The sequence below is a fragment of the Macaca fascicularis genome, chromosome 20 (genome assembly GCF_037993035.2).
Source record: "Macaca fascicularis isolate 582-1 chromosome 20, T2T-MFA8v1.1".
Classification (NCBI taxonomy): domain Eukaryota; kingdom Metazoa; phylum Chordata; class Mammalia; order Primates; family Cercopithecidae; genus Macaca; species Macaca fascicularis.
Genome location: NC_088394.1, coordinates 323,312 through 351,047, shown reverse-complemented (window position 1 = coordinate 351,047; position 27,736 = coordinate 323,312). Strand labels below are relative to the sequence as shown.

At 48.1% G+C, this 27,736-nt stretch overlaps 1 long non-coding RNA gene across 7 annotated transcripts in view; it reads left to right on the top strand.

The window, feature by feature from the left end:
- The window catches only part of LOC135968760 (uncharacterized), a 41,035-nt gene extending 13,507 nt beyond the window's left edge, over positions 1 to 27,528 (top strand). For 3 of the 7 annotated variants that reach the window (XR_012429527.1, XR_012429526.1, XR_012429523.1), the window contains 2 exons: positions 12,695 to 12,812; positions 22,588 to 27,528. This is a non-coding gene — a long non-coding RNA (uncharacterized lncRNA). Of the gene's footprint in view, positions 1 to 8,224; positions 10,365 to 12,694; positions 12,813 to 22,587 lie in introns of those variants that run through there. The other 4 variants (XR_012429528.1, XR_012429524.1, XR_010583720.2 and 1 more) reach the window with 3 other exon arrangements.
- Positions 27,529 to 27,736: the final 208 nt, after the last annotated feature.

Here is a 27,736-nt window from a genome sequence, read left to right as displayed (position 1 = left end):
GAGGTCAGAGTGGAAATTTGTTCTTCCTTCCCTCCAGTCTGGTCCAGCTGCTCCCTGCTTGGCCAGAAGAAAATCATGCTTATTCAAGTCGTAGGCAAACCCCCAAAGTCAAACATTTGTCTTTTTTCTTTTTTTTTTTTGAGACGGAGTCTCGCTCTGTCACCCAGGCTGGAGTGCAGTGGCCGGATCTCAGCTCACTGCAAGCTCCGCCTCCCGGGTTTACGCCATTCTCCGGCCTCAGCCTCCCGAGTAGCTGGGACTACAGGCGCCCGCCACCTCGCCGGGCTAGTTTTTTGTATTTCTTAATAGAGACGGGGTTTCACCGTGTTAGCCAGGATGGTCTCGATCTCCTGACCTCGTGATCCGCCCGTCTCGGCCTCCCAAAGTGCTGGGATTACAGGCTTGAGCCACCGCGCCCGGCCTTGTCTTTTTTCTTTAATATGCCCATTTAGTTTATATGGAATGATAGCTAGAGAAATGCCTTTTAGGGGAAAATTAATTTCCTTAATTACAGAGAACTTTTTGGATAAAAATCAGGAGGCTATTTTGTAATAAGATCTAGTTAAATACTACAGTGGAAAGCTCCTTATATTTGATCTTACACTTGGGCCCTGTGTGCGTGTCCGCATGCTCGTGCTCATGACGCCAGGCGCAGATGTGAACTACAGGCACAGTACATACTTTCTGGTTGCTTCTTTGAACGTCTTATTGCTTGACCTCTCCGACTCAAATGTTGAGTTATGTTGATTCTGTTCAGAATGTTTATCCCTCCGTCTAGGGTCCAGTCGTCTTTCAGGGAGGAACCGTCTTCCTCATCTCTGTCTCCTACAGTATTGTATATTTAATAGTCAAATATTTATAGGTTACATGGGTGACTGATCTGTTCATTAGGAGGAAAACAATGCCAATTTTCACATCATTAGAATGGACTTGTTAAATGATTGTTAGTCTAATGAAGTTTCCATGGCAAAAGAGGCTTTGCAGATGTGAGTGTAACGGACAGTGAGATGGGAGAGGACCCTGGGTTGTCCAGGTGGGTCCAGTGTCTTCACATGTGCCTTTTGAGAAGGCAGTACGAGGGTCTGCCTCAGAGGAGGAGACCTGAGGACGAGATAGAGGCCAGAGGGCTGTGGGGGTGAGGGCGAGTGTGGGGCAGGGGCAGGGTCCGGAGGGGTGCAGGGCTGTGGCCGGGGCAGTGGTAGGAGGGGTGTGGGGCTGTGAGTCAAGCTGCATGGTGGCTTCTATGAATTGGGAGACTCCAGGCAGGAATACAAGCTACTGACCCCTTGACTTCAGCCCTGGGACTCCTGACTTCCAGGGCTGAGAGGAGGTTTGCATTTGTGGTAATTTGTTGCAGCAGCAATAGGAAGCTAATGCATTGTATCTGTTCTTCACCTCCAAACCTTTGAAAAGTGACCCTGTTGTATCGGCCTTTTGTGTGCCCTAAATTCTAATGAGATGGTTTGTAGGAAATAATGGACACAAACGATGGCAGAACACAAAGTTGGACAGAAGCAGTGTCTTCTGTGGTTCTGTAGTTTGGGTCTGGGAAGTTAGATTTCGGTCAGAGTGTGTGGTCTTGTTCAGCGTATACCTGGAGTACTTGTTCAGAGCTCCTGGGGGAGTGGTCTTTAACACTGTTAGGATTAAAACTCCAAGCACATCAGGGCCAGAGTTCCTGAGTCAGTGTTAGGCGACCTTTGAATAAGAGTTGGCATGTAGAGTCTGCCCACTTTACTAGTATGAAGCAGCAAAATCTTTTTTTTTTTATTTTTTGAGATGGAGTCTCGTTCTGTCACCCAGACTGGAGTACAGTGGCGAGGTCTCGGCTCACTGCAACCTCCGCCGCCTGTGCTCAAGTGAGTCTCCTGCTTCAGCCTCCAAATTGCATGATTTATTTTCCTGTTTTATATACTTAGTATGTGAAAACTCTGCAAACTTTATTAATACAAATGACATGCCAGAACTTAGGAGAATCTGGTATTTTCCCATGCAAATTAGTAGTGATGTGGAATTCCTGGGCTGATTTGGTTTTATAAGACATGGGGCAGATTCTTTGCCTTATTTCTGTGGAACTAACAATTGTTAATCACCCAGCACTCTTACCTCCCCCAACAGCTCAGGTGAGGGGGGTGTTACCCCCACTGTCGTGATGAGAGGCAGGAGACTGAGGCTTAGATGAGCAGGTGACACATTACTGTCCAGCCCCACCCACCCTGTAGTTTCCTGCCATGGCTCAGCTGTCTTCCTGCAAGAAAGGACAGACACCCTGGTGCTGGGTAGAATTCCTTGTGAACCCCTTTCCATCCTCCAGGGAGTTCTTGCTTTACGGTGGTGGCTCATGGGGAGTCCTCTGGCCCACTGAGAAAGTGACTCATGTTGTGACATTACTGTCTCTGTCCGGCTGCTGTCGATTGGGTGATTTGTAAAGAGACATTTATTGCTCACAGCTCTGGAAGCTGGAAAGTCCAAGGTCAAGGCAGTCCAAGGTCAAGGCACCTGCACATCTGGTGCCCCAGGGCCTGTGGCTCACAGACGGCAGCATCTCAACAGGTGTTGCGTGGCAGCGGTCGTCTCGTCAGAACTCACGTGGTGGAGGAGCAGGAGGGCTCCTCTAGGCCTCCCAACAAGGACACCAACCCCAGTCCTGAGAGCAGGACTTCCCAAAGGCCCCACCTCTTAATGTATCCCTTCGGAGATGGTTTCAGCATGAGGTTTTGGGGACATTCAGGCCAGAGCCATTGCTCTGCTGTGGTGTTAGGGCTGCATGGCATCATTACTGCAGCAGAGCCACAGCTTCTTATCTGCATTTGCTGCAGGAGGAAGACGCAGGTGCCTGTGCAAGTTGGGGTTCGGTGCAAGAAGTGGAGACTCTGGGAATCTTAGCAGGAGGAACTTAAGGGCTTTGAGAACTGACACTTTAGGACTGTAGTTTTCTTCAGACTGTAAAAACCTTGGTGTGTGACAATACTGAACATTGCCTGAGCCCTGTGATCCTGTAAAACAGTGATTGTTAAGACATTCCCCCTCCCCACAACTGCGCCCCCATTTTTACTGCAAGAAGACCCTTCCCATGTGGCTTAGGCTGACTGGCGGATGACCGTTTACCGAGGACAAGACCAGATACAGGCCTTCAAACCCCCCTTCTCTGCCTTATAAGTGATTAGCTAAACTGCCTGTTCCCACTGATCAATCACTTCCCACCTTGAAATGGTTCTTCGTGGTGCAGTTGCGACTAGGGGGGTGGACTTGTCTTTGACTGTCGCCTTCCACAGAGGACAGTTAGGGTGGGCAGGAAAGAATTCTCTGCTACAGGTCTGCATTCCTGGCTGTTTCCAGAAGTGGGAATTCTGGTGCCGTGGAGTCTGCGAATGGATTTCTAGTGTCCCAGCTTCAGGTGGAGTTGAAATTGAGTGAGGCAACCCACCACACCCATCTGGAGCCAGGAACTAGAGCCATTTTTAAAGTGGCAGTTTCTCCATAAGATTACCCAAAAAATGCGCTCAGCACGTTTCTTTCTTTCTCATATGCATTTGGCCATCTAAAATGGGAATGGTGGTTTTTTGGAGCATGGATGTAGTTTTAAATTTTGAGTATTGTAAACCTTAATGTAGCTTCTTAAAATGTTTGCCTGATTATCTGGAGATTTACTAAACCTTTGGAGTGGTAATAATGAGTTGATCTATATGACTTTGCTTTCTATGATGCAATGAAAGTACTCTAATTAAAACCTCTGCAGTTGGGTCAGCAGGCGATTGGCCAAAACAAATTCTGCTTTTTGGGTTTCTTTAACCAAACAAGGGAGTAGAGTGTAGGCTGAAGTGGCAAATTCATTTCAGAGCACGCCAGAGCCCTCAATGATTCAGCAGCCTTCTCAGGTGAACGTGTAACGTGCCGTGAGTCTTGGCAAGCCTGGCTACTGAAGTGTGCACGTGACACCACAGAGCCACACCTAGGAAGATGTGGTTTCTGTAACAAGCTTTGGAAAACCAAAGTTCAACTAAATTATCCAACTTTGTTACAGAAAAAGCTTAGACCAGATGGCCAAAGACCTGATTGTTTCATGGTTGAGACATGGTTATAAAATCGCCCTTACTTGGTGCCAATCAGTGTTGGTCCACAGTGATACTCCTCCAACCTCACTGAATAGTTTGGAGACTGATATGAGACTGTGAAAATCTCCTTAAGGTGAAAAGGGCTCTGGGGCACCCGGGAATATCCGCACACCCGTGGCCATTCCCCTATAAGGTGGAGAGGACGGCTGGGTCACGCGGGAGCATCAGCACACCCGTGGCCATCCTCTTTAAGACGGAAAGGGCTGCTGGGGTGCCCCGCAATATCTGCACACCCGCGGCCATTGTGGCTGTCCCCCTTTCTGCTCAGTCACCTCTGTGTTCCCGCATTCAGGCTTTGGGACACTCATGAACAGCTCATCCCCTGGGCTGGTGAGGAAGGAGTGGGAGGTTGTTCTGAGGTTCTGTCACTGTCTGCCCTGTCATGAGCTGGGCAAGGCAGTGGCAGTGACCCTGGAGGAGTCTGGTCAGTGAGGGCTCCGGCAGGAAGTGCTGAGGCTTGAGGTGACTCTGCCAGTCGTAACCAAATGTCTTCCCTCTTATTTCCATGATTCCTTCTAGTTCTGCACCTTGCACTGCAGAGTCTCTGTGTATCTATAAATACACATGAGTTACGATACAGGTGTCTCTTTCCCCTCTGTCTGCGGCTGGGCCCAGGGAGTGAAGTGCAAGACCCCCTTACTGCTGGATGCCCACCAGCACGAGGCACTGCCTGCCCTGCTGACGAATGCCTACAGCGAGTCCTGGAAGCCGCCTCCTGAGCACCTGGCCTGTTGACGGTGTATACGGGAGACAACGGAGCTCCCCTTGCCCCACCCTGAGCAGAGACTGGGGAGGCGGCGGCAGCACTGCCCCCATGGTGCATCCTTGGTGCATGGAGGAAAGTCTGTTCATGCTTAAAACACAGCCCATCCTCTCAAAAGCAGGATGACAACCCCATTTACTTCTGGAATCTTAAAAAAGGGCCCGTCTCTTTGAGAGAAGAACATGGCATGTATGTGTGTACCTCCTTTGTTTTTTTTTTTTTGAGACAGTTTCCCTCTGTCACCCAGGCTGGAGTGCGGTGGTGAGATCTCAGCTCACTGCAAGCTCTGGCTCCCGGGTTCATGCAATTCTCCAGCCTCAGCCTCCCAAGTAGCTGGGACTACAGGCACCCGCCACCACGCCTGGCTAATTGTTTGTATTTTTAGTAGAGACGGGGTTTCACCGTGTTAGCCAGGATGGTCTCGGTTTCCTGACCTCGTGATCTGCCAACCTCGGCCTCCCAAAGTGCTGGGATTATAGGTGTGAGCCACCACGCCGAGCCGTATGTGTGTACCTCTTTACAAGTCTTGCCTGACCTTCGCATTTAAAAATTACTGGAAAACTTAAGGATGTAACTGACAAGAACTTTATAGGTTTCTCCAAGTAAAAATTTGGAAAAGTTAAGTGAACCCATAATGTGTTTTATTTCTATGAGTCCCACACTTGGATTTTTAAATGTGGGCAAAACATCTGTATGTTCTTCAGCCTGATTTCCGTGGAATCGTGAATGAAACGTGCTGAAGTTGCCGTGCGGATTTTGTTATGTGGCGGTGACAAGTGGGGCTGGTCATTAAACAACTGGAGGAACCCTGTCCTTTCTGTGCTCCTGTTGGACACTAGGCACGTGCTTGGGTGTTTTCTGTGTGTGTGGACAAGACGACGACAGAATTTCCAGATTCACACGGTGGTATCTTCTCCCTTTTCTGTTAAAACGTGTCTTCTGCTGCTTCTACATAGACCAAGTGTTTCTTTCTCTAGCCTGTCTACATAAACGCTGTTTAACAAAAACCGTATTGTAGACATGTGAAGCTGAATTCCACATGATCAAGCAGATAGAGATGACTGAGTACACTGTTTTGTGGAAGGAAGGTTTAAAATGATTTTTAGCTTTTTCCCTGAAATAGGGAATACTTTTAACTTTTTCCCTGAGATAGGGAATAATGAAATGGGAAAATAATTAAATTTTCCCATGTAATTGTTAGATTATATTTAATTATTAGATTATTCATGTATTGCAAGGGAAAAAGGAACTAGATCACCCCATGTACCCAAATGAAAATTTAAAGCGTATGGGCGAGTTCATTTGAACTCCTTTAATTTGTTTTTGTTTGTTTGTTTTTGACAGTCTCACTCTGTTTCTCAGGCTGGGTGCAGTAGTGCAATGACAGCTCACTGCAACCCCAACGTTCTAGGCTCAAGTGATTCTCCTGCGTCAGCCTCCCCAACTGCTGGGATTTACAGGCGTTAACCACCACACACAGCTTATCACCTCTTGGAGACTAGCTTTGAGTTTGGGCATTCACTGAACTATATTTTAGTTAATTCTCAAAGTTTGTCACTGTTTATCTTTAATTTGCTAAAAATCTACATGTATTGTAAAATGCGTTACATTTCCTTAGCATTCACGGATTCCCTGTTAGTGGGGCAGAGACACAGAAGGGCAGAAGGCGTTCGGACATCATCAGGGTTGCAGTTGAGTCCTTGCCCCGAACACACTGGAGCTCTGGGCTCTGTGGTCCCACGGGGGTCCTCTGTCCACTGAGGGGGACGGGTTACCTGGAAGGTCCCTCCAGCCTCTGCAATTTTGCCCTTTTCAGGTTAACATCTCATCATTGTCCTGGACAGCACTGCCTTTCGTTCACTGATCCACGAGTGAACAGCTGGTCAGTGGCCAGTGCTGCTTCCTTCAGCTGGGAGGTGGTGATGTGATAACACTTCCGTGGAATTTGGTTCTTGGTGTATTAAGGGTTCAGTTGTATGTTTATTTTTAATCTGCACCTCTGAATTGGTCTTTTGATTGCAAAGAGATTGCTTACTGGATTTGTTTCTGAATATTTGGTGGATAACAGGAGAACCTTGCTTATCTGTGTGTTCATTTAGTGTGTTTTTGCCAGGCATTTATATGGTTGTGTTAGCCCTCAGCCCACTTTCTGTGTGTGGTGGAGTCATTGAAATCATGTATGTGAAGTCTCTCCTCTTTTAAGGCCAGAGGACGTGGGGTGGTGTCTCCCTAAACTAGGGGGAAATGGCATTGTTCTGCCCTCCTCCCTGGGAATGCTGGTGTTTCCAGGTCTCTGAACTTGGCTCCCACACTGGGAGAGTAGCTGTGGCTTCTGGAGCCCGTTTTGTGCGGGACTGACTCCTTCACTTGCTTTATTCCCCACTGTCTTTGCTGCTTGATGACGCAGGGATGAGGGAGTTGGGCCCAGGGGCCTTGCCTGTGCCTGAAGGGCCCGATGCAGAAAACTCCTCATGGGAAGGATGTTCCTTGAGGGCAGCTTTTGGAGTCTTTTCCTACTTTTAACTGAGAAGCAGCTATTCACATGGTTCTATTCTGCTGGTGTGTTTCAAAATAACTGGTGTAGAGTTGTGAAGATGTCCGAGACACCCATGATCCACTCCGGGCCAGTGCAGGACATTGAGCTCAGAATCCTTCAGACCATTCAGATGCCAAAGATTCTTGCTTGGTTATTCTCAAACTTATGAGAATCTAAAACGCGAGCCACGGTATGGATTTTCTCTTGAGCCCCCATGACTTTGCCTTGTATTTTGGGCATGAATGACTTCATCAAGGGGAAAGAATTTGAGGAAGGAGCCTCTGAGGCTAGGAGGGGGTGGGAAGGGGCGGGGGGAAGAGGAGGGAAAAGGAGCTATAGAGGGAGGAGCCAGGCTGGGGCTGGGGCGTCTCCCCATGATGCTCCCCCACCCCTGGCGCGAGGCCCCAGAGACTGACTGATTTTCCCACAGGAAATGTGTATGATTGCATGTCTGTTTTGTGTGCTGGCCATTTGGATTGAGGGAATGTCTGTGTTGTGATTCCTTATTGATTCGAAGGTTGGAAAGGTTTGTGCTCAATACAGGGGTCTCTTGGTGCGATGGGAAAATGTGATCGCAGCCGCCTTCGGGGTGGGGAGAGCCCTCGAGGCCCTCAGTGGTGGCCGGCGTCAGCCTTCGCTTCCCTGGGTGAGCTGCCCTCAGGGTGCGAAGGGAGGTCCTCGGTGGTGGCCGCTGTTGGCCTTCGCCTCCCTGGGTGAGGGCTGCTCCATCCCCGGCTCTCCGACTCCTTGCCTGGCACCTTCCTCGTTGGAGGCCGTGATCCATCAACTTTGTCCACGCGTGTCCTGCAGACTAATGCTGACTGGAGGTTCAGGAGTGGTCAGAAGAGGCCAGAGGAGGCCCTCGTGATGCGAAGCTAAACGTTTAATGATGGCGCTGTTGAGTGCATGAGCCGCGTCAGCCCAAGAGTCTGGGTAAGAGGGAACCCCGCGGGGTGGAGGGAAGACTGGACAGATGGGTGCTTTCCTCGGCCCCTGGGAGCACGGCCAGGTCCACGCTCAGACCTCCTGGTTTCTCCCATATTTCCATCAATAGCAAGGGAAGGACTCGGGGCAGAAGTAGTTCAAGGGCCTCTAAAGACTTATGTAATTGTTAATAGGCCTACTTTTATGCTTTCTTATGTATTAAGAGCAAATCATGATACAAACTCATTTCTGTTTGAAGAAATCTTTGCTGCTCTCATTTTTGTGGCAAGCAACATTGATTCTTTGCTTAGTGAGCGTTAGTGCCCTCCTGCCCAGTGCTGCTGCCTGGCGTGTCCTCGCACACACCTCTGTCCATTGGTCTCCGTTCACCTTTCCGCCTAGAATTGTAGGAGGGGCGCTGGGATCTTAGGGCTAGAAAGAAATTCTGAAGACCACTTTTAGGGGCGGCTTTTAGTCAGGGCTTCCAGAGAGACAGCCAGCCGGGTGTGCGTGTGTCTCCAGGGCGAGGCTTGCTGCAGGGGCTACAGAGTCCAAGAAGCCCCAGGACCCACAGGCTGCAAGCTAGAGTCCTGGGAGGGTGTGGCTTGAAGACTTGAGAAGCGGAGGGTGCGGATCCCACCGTGGTCTGAGGAGCTGAGACCCAGAAGCACGGGCTGCAGAAGACAGATGTCACTGGCCCATCAGCCAGACAGGTGGAGTGAACCCAGTTTTCCCCGCCTTGCTGTTTTACTCGGGCCCTGGGTGGATAGGGTGGTGCCCCCCACGCCGGCGAGGATGGGTCTCCACTCAGTCCAGAGGCAAACATGCATCTCACACAGAAATAATGCAGAACCAGCCATCTGGGCACCCCGGGCACGCTCAGGTTGATGCACAAAACCAACGCCGCGCGTGGCCCTGACATCTGTGTGTTCGCATCACTCCACACACATTGCTCAGTCATCGCCTCGGTGAGTTTGTAAGCTCGTTGTGTGGTTCTGGGGCTTTTTGTCCTTGGTGATGACAGGCTCCCCACTGCCCCAGCTCAAGTATGGAAGGTGATGGCACCAACGGCTCCTTGTTTCTCAGACACTTGAGTGGGTGCTCTGTGCAGCCAGTTTCACCTGCAGCAGCATCTGTTCCCTATGCCGATTCCATTCGGAGTATGTGCCTCCCTTCTGTTGAGGGTGCAGCCTTCTTTCAGGGAAGAACTGTGTCCTGTTCGCCTATATCGCCTGTGGTGTATCTCATGGCTGAATAAGTAGCTATAGGATACCTCGGTGGCTGAATGATAGGTTCATTGGAAGGAAAACTTTATATATTTTTTTCTTTTTGGGATGGAGTTTCACACTCAACGCCCAGGCTGACGTGCAATGGCACGATCTTGGCTCATTGCAAACTCTCCCTCCCGGGTTCAAGTGATTCTCCTCCCTCAGCCTCCCAAGTAACTGGGGCTACAGGCTTCCGCCACCATGCCTGGCTAATTTTCGTATTTTCGTTAGAGAAGGGGTTTCACCATGTTGGCCAGGCTGGTCTTAAACTCTTGACCTCAGGTGATGCGCCCACCTCGGCCACCCAAAGTGCTGGGATTACGGCCATGAGCCCCTGCACCCAGGAACTTAATACCGTTTTTTTTTTTTTTCCTTTAAATCGTAATGGGCTTGTTAAATGCTTACGTTTTTTTTTTTTTTTTTTTTTTTTAAATTTATTATTATTATACTTTAAGTTCTAGGGTACATGTGCATAATGTGCAGGTTTGTTACATATGTATACTTGTGCCTTGTTGGTGTGCTGCACCCATCAACTCGTCAGCACCCATCAACTCGTCATTTACATCGGGTATAACTCCCAATGCAATCCCTCCCCCCTCCCCCCTCCCCATGATAGGCCCCGGTGTGTGATGTTCCCCTTCCCGAGTCCAAGTGATCTCATTGTTCAGTTCCCACCTATGAGTGAGAACATGCGGTGTTTGGTTTTCTCTTCTTGTGATAGTTTGCTAAGAAGGATGGTTTCCAGCTGCATCCATGTCCCTACAAAGGACACAAACTCATCCTTTTTGATGGCTGCATAGTATTCCATGGTGTATATGTGCCACATTTTCTTAATCCAGTCTGTCACTGATGGACATTTGGGTTGATTCCAAGTCTTTGCTTTTGTGAATAGTGCTGCAATAAACATACGTGTGCATGTGTCTTTATAGCAGCATAATTTATAATCCTTTGGGTATATACCCAGTAATGGGATGGCTGGGTCATATGGTACATCTAGTTCTAGATCCTTGAGGAATCGCCATACTGTTTTCCATAATGGTTGAACTGGTTTACAATCCCACCAACAGTATAAAAGTGTTCCTATTTCTCCACATCCTCTCCAGCACCTGTTGTTTCCTGACTTTTTAATGATCGCCATTCTAACTGGTGTGAGATGGTATCTCATTGTGGTTTTGATTTGCATTTCTCTGATGGCCAGTGATGATGAGCATTTTTTCATGTGTCTGTTGGCTGTATGAATGTCTTCTTTTGAGAAATGTCTGTTCATATCCTTTGCCCACTTTTTGATGGGGTTGTTTGTTTTTTCTTGTAAATTTGTTTGAGTTCTTTGTAGGTTCTGGATATTAGCCCTTTGTCAGATGAGTAGATTGCAAAAATTTTCTCCCATTCTGTAGGTTGCCTGTTCACTCTGATGGTAGTTTCTTTTGCTGTGCAGAAGCTCTTTAGTTTAATGAGATCCCATTTGTCAATTTTGGCTTTTGCTGCCGTTGCTTTTGGTGTTTTAGACATGAAATCTTTGCCCATGCCTATGTCCTGAATGGTACTACCTAGGTTTTCCTCTAGGATTTTTATGGTACTAGGTCTAACATTTAAGTCTCTAATCCATCTTGAATTAATTTTCGTATGAAAAAACTGCTTTAAAGTTCATATGGAACCAAAAAAGAGCCCGCATCTCCAAGACAATCCTAAGTCAAAAGAACAAAGCTGGAGGCATCACGCTACCTGACTTCAAACTATACTACAAGGCTACAGTAACCAAAACAGCATGGTACTGGTACCAAAACAGAGATATAGACCAATGGAACAGAACAGAGTCCTCAGAAATAATACCACACATCTACAGCCATCTGATCTTTGACAAACCTGAGAGAAACAAGAAATGGGGAAAGGATTCCCTATTTAATAAATGGTGCTGGGAAAATTGGCTAGCCATAAGTAGAAAGCTGAAACTGGATCCTTTCCTTACTCCTTATACGAAAATTAAATGCTTACGTTAATGTTTATTTTTAAAAATGTTATCTGTGACCTTTCAGCTTTTCATAGCACTTCTCGTGTGAATATTTTAAAAAGGCCCTTTAGTCGTGGGGGAGAAGGAGGTTATCCCTTTCAGCAGAGGGAGATGGAAGAACAGGCCCTGGTGGGTCTGAGCACAGGCAGTCACCCCAGCCTTGGTGCTTGCTTAGGTCTGTTCTCCGTTCATCGTAGCCGCATCCACTCTCATTGTCAGCTTAAAAATAAGCTTTTTCCTCTTTCTAATCGGAACAGTTAGTTTGTTAACCGTCACATTAAGGTATCGAGAATGATGGCTTTCAGGCCTCAGATATGACACAAGTAATAAATGCAGCTGACCCTGAACAACATGGGTTTTGAGCTTCGAAGGATCACTTATGTTAATTTTTTTTCCAACCAAACCCTTACTGAAAAAACCTGGCTTTGTGGAGGGCCGACGTTTCCTACATGTGCTTCCATAGGGTGGCCGTGGGGTCCTGTGGATACGTAGATTTGGGTAAACTCGGGCATGTTCTGGAATCCATGTCCTTGTGTATACAGAGGGACAATTGCAGCTTTTTAGAAGTTTGTGTCCTGCCTTGTCCTAAAAAGGTTCCAAGGTGGATGCAAAATTATTTCATTCCTTTGGTTTTCTTGGTGGGATATTGATGTTTATTCTTCAGTGTCTAATATCCTGAGTGAACAGAGTTACCGCTTCAGGAACAAAGCCAGTCTGGAAACACATATTGAGATATCCACCTTTTCTTCATGGTTTCACAAAAGGCCATGATCATATTTTATTCAGTTGAACTGTAGGAAACTGCCAATATTTGCTGTTTTTGGCCTATAAAATGGCAAGTTCGTACGATATTAAAAACAAAGGCTTCCTGGATGGGGAAAATAGGAATCGGTAAGAACCTGAAGTTCTCTGTCATGGCCTCTGAGTCACAGGTAAATAAACCTGCGTGAGGGAGAGTTGACTGTACAGTATTTTCCTTCTGTTTTGATACTGTCAGAAAAAGGTCAGTTCCAATGTGTTGGGTCCCTTTGCCTCAGCTTTGCTGCAGAAGGGACTTGCCATTATACCTCTTGTTCCCAGTGCCCAGGAGGCTGATGCCACATAGAAGACCTGCAGGTCGGTGGATGTGAAACAGGCATCGGACACGCTGTGCACCTTGGGACGCATCTGAGAAGTGTGTGCTTGCAGCAGATCTGAGGTGAGGGCGTGTTCCATCTCCTCTCCCTTCTCTGGCTTTGCAGGCCTTTGAAGTTGGTTCTGGAAAGTGAAATTAGTTAATGCTGATTTAAGCTCCAGGTCAAAGCCTGGGGGCCGAAGAGACCCGCCCTTCACTAGGGGTGTGAAGCATTGGGCCCTCCCATCAGGAGGCAGCAGGGACTCGAGAAAGCCCCACATGCCCTCCAGTTCCCTTATGTTGAAATTTTTTGTACTCGGCCATGCCGGGTCATTTTGGGAGGTGAGTAGGGGATTCACATGGGGGTGTGCAGTATTCTTAGGTGTCAGGTGCGAGAGTTGAATTTGTAGAAGCTGTGCAGATAGGAAAGGGCCTGGCAGGGAGTGCTGTTTACACGGAGCCGATTTAACGCGAGGTCTGTGCTCTGCCTGGGTCCGTGTCTGACCGGTGTCTCCCAGTCTGCAACAGGACGTTGACGTGACTTGGCGCCATCGTCCCACTCTGTGTAGACGTCTGAGGATCTGTGCGCCGCTGCTCTGGGAGAATGCGTTGTGATAATGAACTGAGAAACAGTGAACAAACCCTGAATTGGTTAGCACTGGTTCCACGGCCACTTCTGCCGTGGTTGGAGTCATTCATAATAAAGTGTGCTGGACTCCTATGCAGAGCTCTGAATTTCAGAGGCCCTTTAACTCGGCAGCTAACCAGCTGCTTCCTTCAGAAGACATTTGAGTCCCCTTTACCTGCCAGGGTGACCCTGGGAGTTTGAAGATGAGTGAGACAAGCCTTCCCTGTCTTGTGGATTTTACTGTCCAGTGGGGAGACAGATGTGGATGGTGAAGGAGGCCCTATCAGAGGTCATCGCATGTCAGTTTTATTTCTTCAGCACTTGCTGTGTTCAGGCGGTGCCCCGGGCCATGTGCAGAGCATCTGTGGGCCCTGCCCTTGGCATCCCAGGCACAGCTAGCATCTGCGCCATCTTCATACTTGGCCTGAGTTTTGGGGAAGTACTGAGGATGGCTTCTGCCTTTGCTGGAGAGAGTTGGAAGTCAGGGCAGCCCTCCACAAGGAGATGATCGCCAGCTGATTCCTCAAGAAAGAGAGGTGGTCCCCACATGGGTAGAGCAGGGCAGCATGTACAGACCTGGGTGTGGGTCTGGGGCATGTGCATCTGAGTGGGGTCTGCTGGGAGACAGCAGGGGTGAGGTGTGAAGGCAGTTGGAATTTACAGGATAAATTATCACTAAGGTGATGCCTGGAAAACATAAAATGGGGACTCTCTGGGGTAAACGTGGACTTAGGGTGACCCTGGGCGTGGGTGTTTTCAGGCTCTGAAGGCAGAGATTTAGGAAATTGGGGCAGAGCTGAGCCCCAGACGAGGATGAAGACCACCCTTGGGATGTTAAATGAGACAGGGGTGGAAACCCAGTGAATGTCCTGGGGGGTCAGTCCAGCAGGCAGGCAGCAGAGGAGACCGGTGTCCTCAAAGGCCCCTTGGGCCTGTCTCTGAAAGTGCTGGGATTACAGGCATGAGCCACTGCTCCCTGCTGATACTTTTAAAATTTCTAAGCTACTCTCTCTCATACCCACTCCCGTATTTTTTTAAAAAAACCAGGTTTATGGCTATATTTTTTCCAAGGGAACCAAACAGTTACCTGTTTGAAGTACAAATAACACCGTGTTTAAAAACCGAAAATGCCACTTTGCATAGAAGTTTCCAAATACCCAGTTGGTTTGAGCCTTGCATTGCAGTGTCACTACCTGCTCTTAAATTTCTACACGATGTATAGATAGCGAGGCAGGGACGGCTCGTACATCTTCAGGTTTCAATTCTACTACCTTGGGCTATATTTTCATTTATTTTGGCACAACTGTGGGTGTGGCAAGCAATGCCAGGGTATTTATTTTGAAGCGTGTCCAATAACAGTTGGGAAGATTTTCACATTTTTAGAATTTTCATAGTAATAGTTATAATTTACAAAGAATTTAAAATTGTGTAGTCATTATTTTGCTTTTTTCTAGATGTGCCCCGAAACAGGGTTGCTAACTATCATTCTACATCACAGGACTAATAACAGTACCCTTTTGGAGCAGATGCCTGTAATCGAGGAATTCTGCCTAGTCGGTTCACTTTAAGCGTGTTTAAAAGGTTTTCTTTATCCTAGTTGGCACCTGTGGCTATAGTTTGTTTTCACTGCTGAAGAATATTCCACGATGGAAGCCGTAATTCATCTGTTTTTCATATCGGTGGACATTTGGATTATTTTGGGAGGGTGTGTATGTCTATTCAGCCTTCATTTTTTTCAGGATTTTTTGTAGAAGATAATGTAACAGTGTAACATCCTCTGCTAGGGAACCAACACGAACCCTGATTACAGCCACACTGACTCTCACACATACTCTCAGGCCTTGTTACCAACACACAGAACCATTTTCTTAAGTTGAAACCCAGTAGCAGAACCTGAAGCCATGTGAACGGTTCCTCCGATCTTACACTTGGAATTCACTTTTTATTACTATGTCTGCTAATTAGGAAGCATATCAATTATTCAGAAATCTGAGAATGTAAAATTATACGTTTATAACAGAAAAACCTTATTTAATAGCCCAGAACACATGGCTATGTTTTTCCCTCATGCCCCACCACTGTTTTCTTTGCTTGAAATGGGAAATGACACTTGAATGCGGTTTTCTAGCCACTGTTAGACTGGCATAGTTGTTCAGAGACAGAGGATGTAAAGCACATGGAGAATTTGTTTGTGGAATGTGATTTCCCGGTCGCCTCATTCAGGCTGCCGCCGCCTTCCCCTGTGGCCGCCTGCATCGTGGGACGTCTGAGAAGGTCCCTGTTTCATCCTCTGGAAATTCTGAAAAGGAAGGAGAGGAGGAGGGGCATGCAGGGTGTGGTGCATTTGTGTTGGTCCTTCCAGCTTTTATTTGGAGTCTCGGCTACCTTGGTGGTTCCTGCCTTTATGTCCCTAGCTCGTGGCTTCGTCCTTGTGTCTAACTCACAGGCAGACAGATGGAAAGGGAAGTTGTATTCAGCCAAACAGCTTGATCTTATTCTCAAGGCTTAAATCGACTGGGTATTTGGAGACTTCTGTGCAAATGGGCATTTTTGGTTTTTAAACACCATGTCTTATTTGTACTTGAAATGGGGTAACTGGTTCTCTTGGAAAAAATATAGGCATAAAGCTGGTTCTTTAAAAAAAAAAAAAAAAAAGGGAGTGGGTGTGAGAGAGAGTGGCTTAGAAATTACACCAGTAATGGTCGGGAGTGGTGGCTTATGCCTGTAATTCCAGCACTTTGAGAGAAGGAGGCAGGTGGATCCCCTGAGGTTAGGAGTTCGAGACCAGCCTGGTCAACATGGTGAAACCCCGTCTGTACTGAAAAGATGAAAATTAGCCGGGCATGGTGGCAGGCACCTGTAATCCCAGCTACTTGGGAGGCTGAGGCAGGAGAATCACTTGTACCCAGGAGGCAGAGGTTGCAGGGAGCCAAGATCGCACCACTGCACTCCACCCTGGGCGACAGAGCAGAAACTCCATCTCAAAATAGAAAAAAAAACAAAAAACTAAACAAAACAAAAAACCCGGTAATGAAAACCTGATTGCATCATCTGTGATGGAGATGGCGGATTATTTCATTTTTAGTGACAGGATGAATTGGATATGTTTGCAGTATTGATTTGACAAGGGAAATGGTGAGAACCAAATGTGCCGCTCAGCTTGGGCCTCACCGTTGGCAGAAGTCCGTGGCGGGCAACAGACTGGAGACTCGGAGACCGAGGGGAGAATTCTCACGCCTTGACGCTGGTGCAGTGTGTGCTTCTGGACTCCTGCTGGAGGGAGCTGCCCCTTTGCCTTGCAGGCTTTGGTGCAGTGGAGACCTTAGGACCTGCCCCTCCTGGCACACCTGTGGGTGTGGCGAGCAGTGCCAGGGCTGAGGCACAGGTGCTGAGCCCGGAACGTGGGACAGGAGAGGCTGCACACGCCGGCAGGCGTCTGCTCCAGCAGCCGGGGGTTTCCGCAAGGGGGCGGGGCGTTGGTTTTCCTCCTTGAATTTGGGTAGAGAGGGTGTCGTGGGGTGCTGTGTCTGCACTTGTGTTGCTCTGAGGTCAAGTTGTGGCCCGAGTCCCTGTCCCTCTGCCAAAGTGAGGGTTTGCCCATTTTCAGGTCAGATTTCCCTTGGGTCCGGGTCTCTAGGAGTGGGGCGCATTCCAAGGGGGCGTGAGCACGGTGGACGCTCGTGGGACTCTTCCTCTCCCCTCAGCTCCTGGGCTGTGTGTGAAGAGCTGCCCAGCGGAATCACCCTCCTGCCTGGTGTTTCATTCACCAGAAATCGTTCTCACTGTGGACTCTTGAGTGAAATGTAATCCAGGAATGGAACGTGCTGTTGCTAGATGCCACACACAGCATCAGGAGCTTAGTTGGGGATTATATGATCTTACCCCACACCTTAAAAGTAAAGACTATGGTTGTTAGGTCTCTGAGCCCAAGCAAAGCCATTGCGTCGCCTGTGACTTGCACGTATATACGCCCAGATGGCCTGAAGTAACTGAAGAATCACAAAAGTGCAAATGCCTTGCCTGGACTTAACTGATAACATTCTACCAGAAATAAGTGAAAATGGCCGGTCCTTGCCTTAAGCGATGATTTTTTGTGTGTGTGTGAAATTCCTTTTCCTGGCTCATCCTGGCTCAAAAAGCTCCCCCACTGAGCACTTTGTGACCCCCACTCCTGCCCGCCAGAGAACAACCCCCATTTGACTGTAATATTCCTTTACCTATCCAAATCCTATAAAACGGCCCCACACTTAGCTCCCTTCGCTGACTCTTTGGACTCAGCCCGCCTGCACCCAGGTGAAATAAACAGCCATGTTGCGCTCACAAACCCTGTTTGGTGGTCTCTTCACACGGGCGTGCATGACAATAGTTAAGGGGATATTGAAGTCTTTGGCAGCTCCAAGAGCTTTTTCAGTTTGTGTCGGGCCATTGTAGGCAGAAGGAAATGCTTGCTTAGAGAATCTTACAGAAATGTTTGGTGCAGTGCCATTAACTCGTGGAATAAATGTGTAACTTTCCATGGCAGACCTCTGGAAAGAGACGCACTTTGAGTGCACCCTGGCCTGCTTGCTACAAGAATCGGCCGTGTCACCCCGCTGTCCGTGGGTCTGCAGGTGTGCGTGGTCCATTGCCCTGCACTGTGGCCATGGAAGGGAAGATGATCTGGAATGCTGGCGACAGTTATCGGTGCGTGTTGATGTGTGCTGCTTTCTACAGGGGAGAACATTTCTGTTTAATAAACATCTCATCACGATGATGACTGCAAGATATTTGAGTCTCATTCAATAGTGTTTCTGGGTTCCTTCTGTTTTTAATCTGCTTTCTAGCACTAGGCAAGTGAAGACATGGAAAGTAAAAACCCATGGAACTTGTAGAGACATGGTGTTGTGTAGGAGCAGACTGTAGCCTCTGGCTCTGTTTAAAGATTGTAGTAAACCTCTTACCTGGCATAGTCAGGGTGTAAATTATCTTGTTTAATCGAAATGTGTATGAGTCAAAGCTGGCGCCTGCATTGTTGATGAAATACCAGATTTTAAGGGAACATGTCAATGTGCCGTAAGATACCAACAAAGTTCCTCACTGAGGTTCGGCGCGGGTTCGGAGGAGCTGGGCCTTAGGTCACCAGGGTCGTCTCTGGGAGCAGATGCTCAGTGTGGGCATTAGTCACTTAGCCTTTCCAGAGCCGAGGAGCAGCTCTCTGTGGTGGTTTTTGGAACCTGTATTTTGAGTCAGTTTGTCCCACTTGACTCGAAGTTGCCGCGCGATTTCAGACCTTTGCCTCCACCGTGCGCTCGTTTTCTTGTCCCCTGATAACTGCCTCGGTTGCCCCGGCCTGACATTTGAGCCTCGTCGTTCATGGACACAGGTTCCGTGGTGGGGCAAAGGCCGCGACTCCGGCTTGCACAGTTCTGTGACTCTCACCATGGCTTATCACATCACTCCCGGGATCTCCCGTTTAGAGGAAGAGTGTCCCTTTCCTGCAGGCCCTGTGTGGTGTGGAAACCACCCCTACCTACCTTTCTCCTGTTTGAACTGTACCGTGAAGCTGTATCTGTTCTAGTCAACCGTCAGAATTTAAGGAACAGTGATTTATGTAACTTATCACACGCTTCTGAGCAATTCTTTATGAATTTCATTCTGTTGTGAAATTATTGCAGTTTTCATGGCTATGCTGGTCTCATGTTGTGGCCCTTGAAATGAATTCCCTTCCCCATTGTGTGTTAAGGTTGTGCCTGGAAGCTGTTGAGGCCTCACCTCTGCTTAGGGCAGTGGCTTTGCTCTCCTGACAACAGGAAGAATCTTATTTAGAGCACTTCTAATGTAGTTTTTGCTTCCAGACAGAGTTACTTTTTTTCACAGAGACAGCCACTAAAGTCATAAATTATGCTCAGGATGCACACACATGGGTCAGCTGACAGAGTGGAGTCCAGAACAGATCCAAAGATGCAAAAGCAGTTCAGTGGAATTTGAGTCTTTTCAACAAATGGTGCTGGAATTATGGGACAGCCATATGCAAAAGAGTGAAAACAGGGAGAAATTTCTGTATGAAAATTAAGGTGCACCATAGCCCTGAATGTAAAATACCAAACTACAAAACCTGCAGAACAAAGGGAAATTGTGGAGACCTAGGGTGAGAGCTCTTAGCCATACCATGATCCATAATCAAGGAAGAAAACAAGTAGGTAAGACTCATCAAAATTAAACTTCTAATATAAAAGACACCCCTAGGGAATTGAAGAGACACATTTTCGATAGACGGGGAGAAGATGTCTACAAACCATGCAGCCGGCAAAGGACTCGTATCCAAAATGCACAGGACTCCCACGGCTCATGACAGAGAACAAACCACCTGACTTAAAAGCGGAAGAGACCTGAACAGATGCTTCGCTGACAAGGACGGGAGGATGGCCCGAAAGCATCTGAAATGACCTTCAGCATGACTGGTTGCACCGAGATGTGCACCGAAGCCGCAGTGAATTTGTTCACAACCCTGCTGGAGCGCCTGACTAAGGTCTTCCGACAGCCCCAGGTGCTGGTGAGGACAGGCAGTCGGGACTCCTGTGCGATGCTGGGGTTCAGCACGGTGCAGACAGCTTGGCGGTTTCTTACAACACTGAACTCACACAAACGTGGGTCCCAGTGACCCCAATCCTGGGTATTTACCCTAGAGAAACAGAATCTGATGTTTAAGAAAAACTGTGCCCAGATGTTAATAGCGCTGTCTATAGTTGTCCAAAACAGGTTACAATGTGCCACAGCCATATGTGGAATAATAAATACCCAGCAGCCCCGAGGCCTGGCTGTTGATCACAGGACACCCTGGGTGCACCTCCAAGCACAATGCCCAGGAAATTGTGATTTTGCGAGTGTTTTGCCACAACGCTCGCAAAAGATAGACCTGAGTCATGGGAGGACACGGAGAGGGTGGTTGCTGAGAATGGGAGGGTATGCTTATGAGGCCCCGTGAGTGGGTTTGGGGCTGTTGGACTGTTCTGCTTGTGTGATGATGATTATGGGAATATTTGTGCCGAAATTCACAGAACTGAACACTGTCCACTTTACAGTAATTTTTAAAAAGTGGTAATATGCTCATTTTCGGTACTGTTTTTAATAGAAGATGGAGTTTGCAGATGATTTGTCAGGGCAAGCCTGTCTCAAGAGTTTGTAGACGACTCGTTAGGGGCCTGTCTCAGGGCCATTGGGTTGGGTTGGGTTGGGTTGGGTTGGGTTGGGTTGGAAAAGCCTTCTCTGTTGTGGGCAGTAGTACGGGGCATGGAAAGGATATTGCCAAGGAAACACGTAGAATCCTTTGAGGAAACGTGTATTTCTAACTTCCTATAAGATAGAATTGGAAATTGTAATGGTTTTGTTTTCTAGAGTCTTGGTAGAATAGGGAAGACAGTGTAATAAAAGCTAATTTTGAAATGAAGAATTTTAAAGATTTTCAACAGCAATAGCTCTAGGAAGTCACCCTGGAAATGTTTTTAAAGATGTTCAATAGCAATAGCTCTAGGAAGAGTCACCCTGGAGTTGCTTCTTGAGTATTGGTTTCCTGGCTGTGTATCTTCCGACTTTCATTTTTAAGTTTTGCTGTGAGTTGGGGATGTGTGGGAATAGCCATCCCGGCCCTGCAGGGGGGTGCATGTGCCCCGAGGCCTGAGGCACTGTTTCAACCTAGCTTGCAACATGGGGACTCTTGTCAGTGGCTGGAGTAAGAGTACCAGCCTGGCAGGCTGGGGGGAGCCCCAGGGTGGTCTGGGCACTGTCCTCCCTGCCTGCAGGATGGCAGCTGGAGGAGCTCGAAGGCTGCCTGCCTGGTGGCTGTCAGCGCAGCAGCCCCTCCTGGCCGTGGAGCAATCTTTGGGTCCATGAGTCTCTGCACCGGGACTTGCCTCCTGGGACCTCCGCCACTGTCCTGAGGGCCCTGGTGCCACTTTCCCGGTGGGACCCAAGCCTCAGGCAGCTGCGACCCCAGATTCGGTTGCTTTCCCTGCCGGCTCATTCCAGCACGAGTGCTCACCTCACTCAATGTAGAGCCTCAGGTTCCTTCAAGATCCCCAGAGATGGAATCTCCCAGTTTAACAAGACAGTTGGTGACAAGATTTGAGCGGCACTGATTTAACTCAGCTTCCAGAGTTTAAGTTCCCAAGACACAGTCCTGCTCCTTCCCTGGCCTCATCCTGTGTGGCTGGTGTCGATGCGGGGTTTCCGGAGGCTGGGGCTGTGGCAGGTCAGCAGCAGGGGGATGGCTCATTATTGATCGCTCAATGCCTTGAGGATAACTAGGATTAATGACCTTTATAGGGCTGTAGGTTTGGAGTATATATATATGTGTGTGTATATATATACATATTTTAACGAGGTGGACACGGTTATCACTGCATTTTTCTGACATGAAACTTGGAGAGCAGAGGGTTTAGGAAATTCCTGAAGCCACACTGTCAGCGGGACTCGGGCGGTCTGGCCTTAGACCCTGCACTGTTTGCCCCTCACCACGCTGTCAGCAGACCCGGGTGGTCTGGCCTTAGAACTCACGCTGGTCGCCCCTCCTTGCCACGTTGTGGGGTTTTTCCTGTTTCTGGGCAGCATTTGATAGCTTGTGAAACAAGACCAAGACTTACTATGAGTGGATTTGCCATTATCTGAGATCCAGAACGTTTCCTGGACCTGGCGTTGCCGATGTCACGTAAGGGAAGGTAAAAACATTTTCATTGTGGTCACTGGGGCTCCTGAAATGGTATTTTTCCCAGTGAAAGTTTACTCATAAAAGTCTTTTAACTCAATACTATGTGAACAGGAAGAAATGTGTTGGGCTCTAGTTAAATGTCTCAGAGCCGCAGAAGTAAATGAGGGCGCCTTCCGAGCACAGCCTCCCGGAGGAGGCCAAGGACGTTTGTCTGGAGGGTTTGCCATGAAGCAGGACTTGGACAGGGCTGGTCTGCCTAGGGAGGCCTCTGCCATGATGTAGGTTAGTTGAAGTAGTTGACGGGTGGTGGCTTGAGGTCGGTGGTCCCTGAGGAAGCCCCTAGCAAGGCCGGTTTCCGTGGGATGGAAAACTGCCGTTCAGTGGCTGTAATCCTGGCTTCACGGGTCTGACATACAATCCTGCCCTTGGATACTTGGATCCCAGACAGGTCAGATGGCCCTGAAAGGACATTCGGACTGTGATGGCTGCACCCATTCTCAGCATCTGTAGGGTCTCCTATGTATGTCTGTGTTTCCATTTTCTTTCAGCACAATTTCTCCCAGTGAAGTCGTGAGAAATAGAAGGAAAGGTGGAATGAAGATGTGATTGAGGAAAGTGTGGTGTGGTCTTCGACCTTATTTTGCCTTGGTTGGTGCTCAAGAACTCCACCTGACCTCAGAGCTGAGCGTTTCTGCCAGGAAGTCCTGCCTTTTATGCTACCTCGAGGCCTGTTGAGACACTCCAAGAAGCTTCGTTAACAAATTGCCTTTTCCTTTTACAGCAGTTGGATATATTTGCAGCAAAACAAAGGAATAACCCCCCAATATGGTGATGAAATGCATTTAAGTATAGATAGCATTCAGTCTTGAAGGGCCTGGGATTTTAATCATCTTTGGGTCATGTAACAAGTGGTGTTGGTGATTAAAATCTCCTGACAGCTTTGTTCTGCCACGTTCCTCAGTTTTGAATGATGGTCTTCCTGGTGTTGTACCTTGGGAGGGGCGTTTGTGTCAGTAGAGAGCAGAGTGGTGGTTCCCAGAGGCTGCGAAAGGACAGAGGTGAGGCCCCTGAAGGACACTGGTCTTCCTGGTTTAGGGGTTTGGGGCTCAGCCACCTTCCTGTGTCCGTGTAAATTATACCCAGGATCATTTTCACTCGCCCCACTTTAGTTGAGTATTGGAGCTTCAGGATATGTGTGCCCACGTCACCTGGGCCGTGATCCTGGAGTTGGGTGAGACTGATTCCCTGGGTTTATAGAATTACTCTGGGATTATTGAAAACAGAAGCACTTGAGGCATTCATAATGCTATTTCCTGAACGTAATTTATGTTCAGTTCTTCAGAAACATTTATCTGAGGAAGCATCTATAATTTTTGTTTTCTGCCACTCAGTGCTAGAAAGAATTGTGCAACACTCAAGTGAGTGGCATTATTCCTCTCCCTCCACCATGCAAGCAAGATTAAAGGTACCTCTGGCTCCCCTCAATCTTCTCATCTGCAGGGTGCCTGGCATGGCAGTGTGCTGCCTTCCGTCTTCTTTTTGGGGAGAATCAGTTGTGTTTGTGTGTACTGCTCAGCTCAGCCTCGTGCAGTTGTGTGGGTGAGGAGCTTGGATGCTAGGTGACCCTCCCAGGCCTGCCTCCCACCTCCCTAGGCCTTGTTCTAAACTGACAGATAAACAGTGTGTTTTGGAAGAGGACAGCAGCAGGGCAGGAGAGAGTTTGTTCAGACTTTCTCCTTGCACTGACGTTTGAGCCTTCATCCAGCCTGGGCACTTTTACAGAGCTGCGTTTGTGTGTTGCAAACCATTCCCTCCCAGTAACCGTGCTTTCAGAGGTTTGGAAATGTGACTTAACTCATCTTCAATTTAAAGCATACTATCAAATTTTAGTGTTGAAACTGATGTATTTTATGGCCTTTATTTGATTTCTCTTGACTTTTTTTCCCATATGAGACAGGGCATCTTAAGGGACACAGCCTGGTGTTGGCCCCCTTTCCTAAGGATGGAAGTGAATTCTGAAAGCCCTTTATGTAGGCAGCGAAGGCCTCTTTTATTTTGGCCTAGTCAGGTATATAATTCTTTTTCTCTTTGGTTTTTTTGAGACAGGCAAAAAAACCTTTTTGTTTCCCAGGCAGTGGTGTGAGCACAGCTTACTACAGCCTCAACCTCCCAGGCTCAAGTGATCTTCCTGCCTCAGTCTCCTGAGTAGCCAGGACCCACAGGCACGTGTTCCACGTGTCCCCATGCCTGACTTAGTTTTGTATTTTTTGTAGAGATGGAGTTTTGCAATGTTGCCCAGGCTGGACTTGAACTCCTGGACTTAAGCAGTCCAGCTGTCTCAGCCACCCAAAGTACTGAGATCACAGGCATGAGCCACCGTGCCTGGCCAAGTGTGTTTCTAATTTCAAAATTAAGAGGACACCCATCCAGTTAATTACATCTCTATTGGAACATGCTGCTTATAGTGCATTAGGAAAAATCATCCAGAACTCGGAAAAGGAGCTGGACAGACACAGCCCTTCGAGGTTGTCTGATGAACCCCTGGGGTCTTTAACTATCTGGAGGGATGTACCATGTCAGACTCACTGTTGACCGGCTGAAGCCCAGGTTTCATGAGGTTATGTGTCAGCTTGTAGTACTTTCTCTGGCAGAGATACGAGTGACTTCTGCTCAGTGACAGGCTCATCTCAGGGACTTCATGGCCTGAGGGACGGCAGCCTGTTTGAGCTGATCGAGCAATCTCGCACTACCCTTATTTTCTGAAACGCCTATGAGTGACTTCTCACACGGTCTTTGAAGCGGCTTCATGCCCGCGCTCCTTGGTAATGATCGAATGCTTTTTTTGACCCCTCATCCCTTTCTTTGGGGTGTTCCAGTCTCAGTTCTCATGATGTGTTCTGCTTCTGCAGGAATTTCTGAAGCTGCTGACTGTAGAAAGCACTGAGGAGGCTGTGCTCCCACCCCTGTGAGCCTTCCAGGCATCATCCTCTCCCCTTGGTGAGGCAGCGTCCATGACACACCGAGGAGGCTGTGCTCCTGTCCCCCGTGAGCTTTCCAGGCATCCTCGTCTCCCCTCCAGGAGGACAGGAGGAACCTTTCAAACCCTTCTTAAACTTGTTTTCATGTCTTTGTTTTAACAGTTTTCTTTGCATCGTCTCCCTTATCCAGAAGTGAGGGTGAACGCTGAGTTATTCACGGGAGTCAAGAAACCACACGCAGCCCAAAGTGACGTTTGTTTCCCTGAAATGATTTGTGTGTGTTCACCTTAAAATGCAACTCAGTAAAACAGGTGTGTTTTGAGGAATGACTTTAAATTACCTAGGTAAAAATGTGACAGTTAAATTTCATCATCTGTGTGGGTGTCCACAACCCCCTTCTGTGATTGCGTGTGAGTTTGTGACTTGTGGTTATTTTTGAAGAAAGAAAATCTGTTGTTGAGGACTTCAGATGGTGTGCTGGGATTGTGTAGGGTGGACATCGGGGGCTTCAGTGTGTGGCTTCCTTGAAGAGGTTCAAATTAAGGCTGAGAGTCCCCACTCCAAAATGCTCCAAAACCTGAAACATTCTGAGCTTCCTCATGACACTGGAAGGAAATGCTCTTTAGAGCACTCTGGATTTCAGGCTGGGGATGGTCAACTGGAAAGTGAAATATTGCAAGACCCTTCTGGCCCCAGGAGCTTGGATAAGGACATGGAGGGGGCCTGTGCCAGGTATCCCTGGAGTGCAAGGCAGCCTGGGCTCTCTGAACTGGTTTTTTGTAGGAGCCACAGAAGGGAAAAGAGGGTCAAAGTGGCCACGCCTGGCTCCTGAGAAGGCTGGACCAGAAGGAGGTGGATGCGGAGGACAGCAGTTGAGTCCCCAGCATCCGGGACTCCTGTCCCTGGTGGAGTTGAGAGCCTCCTCTAGTTGTGACCTCTCCGCTGTCAGCAGCCACTGAGGCCTGAAGGGAGAGGGGGCTGAGGAGAGGAGGAAGGATAGGCCTGCTTCTGGAGAGGGCCAGCATCGGCCTGTGCTAGCCTCGTTTGTTACTCCTGCGTCCAGTGTGCACGGCCGTGCCTCGTGGTGTAGCGGTTCCCGGGATGCACAGCGCTCTTGTCTGCAGTAACGTCTTTGTCTCTGACCCTTGGAGGCAAGTTACCTTTTTCTCCAGTGAAAAGAGGTAGAAAATCTTACAGAAATGCATTTGCTCTAATGTCTGTTTTCCAATAAGACATGGTCGCTTAGGCTAAATCTTTGTGAGGTCAAGACAGGAGGATCACTTGAGGCCAAGGGGTTGAAGACCAGCCTGGACATCATAGCAAGACCCCATCTGTATAACAGAAGTTAGCTGAGTGTGGTGGTGCGTGCCTGTGGTCCCTGGTACTCTGGAGGCTGAGGTGGGAAGATCACTTAAGGCTACAGTGAGCTGCTATTGCTCCACTGTACTCCAATCTTGGCGACAGAGCCAAGACCCTGTCTCAGAAAGAAAAGTTAAAAAAAATCCAGAAATGTCATTTTCTTTTAAAATCATCCCAAAAGAAAAATCGTTTTTTTCTAAGAATGTAAAGGGTAACTGATACGATTCTTTCCTTGCATTGTTTCTCCTTTTCGAATATTTACAGTAGTCCGTCCACATCGTCTCTCATCTCATTACAAAGCAGCAGGTGTCTTTGAGGTTAGTGGTGTCTCTCTGTGTCGCACCTTGGAGAACAGCCAGCATGAAACCTCTTACCACGATCGTGCACATCGTTTGTAGTCCCAATTAAAATCCTCTCCAGAGACGCCTGTGCTGCTTATTATAGCAGAACTTTGGTTGTGCTGAAATGTGCATTCAGCTAATGGTTTTAAGTTCATATCTGAGATGATGCTGTATAATTCCTGAAGCATATGGGATCAGTAATGATTGAAGATAATTCTGGCTGATGTCATTTGGAGGATATTTTTCACTTCAAGTTAAAACTTCCTTCGCGATAGTCATTTTGGGATTCATTTAACTATGTGCTTTATTTCATAGCTCAAATTTTCATTAGTCATTTCATACCATAGGATTTTGAAAGCAGATTTGGCAAAACCTTTCTAACAAAATGTTTGCTTATGATGTCCCAAGGAACAGCACTCAGAATTGCTGGTAACTGTGGTACATTTTAAGGCTGACGATAGAAGTCACTTGAATGGTAAGGGCTGCTTTGTGAGGCAGATGGGGTTTGAATCCCGACCCTCCTGATATGCAAGCCCTGACCGTGGCCTTCTCTCCTCTCCCCTGGGAGATGGGAAGGTGCCAGCATCTACCTCACAGGCCGTCCTGAGAACCTGGGACTAAGGGCTTGTGTTCCTCTTGCAGGTGGCACAGACGTGGGGGCTTGACGATACACACACTGCAGGCTGCCAGTGTCAGGGTAATCCAGTTTTAGTCATAAAGGTGGGATTTGCTTTGCTCCCCGGCAGACCAGGTGCGGTGCTGCTGTTGTAGCAGGTGTGTGGATCCTCTTGGGTGGTCCTCAGGTGGACAAGGAGTCACCGATTCTGATTCCCAGTGTTAGATGTGAGGGGACCATGGACCTCATGTGTTCAGAGGGGAGGAGTAAAAAGCTTCCCTTGTATTTCCAGAACTGTCTATCCCAGGAATACCAAACCACTGGCTTTCACCTGACGCTGTCGTAGGTGACACTGTCTGGAAATGAGGACTCATGTTCCGCATCCTTGAGCCAGTACCCGTCT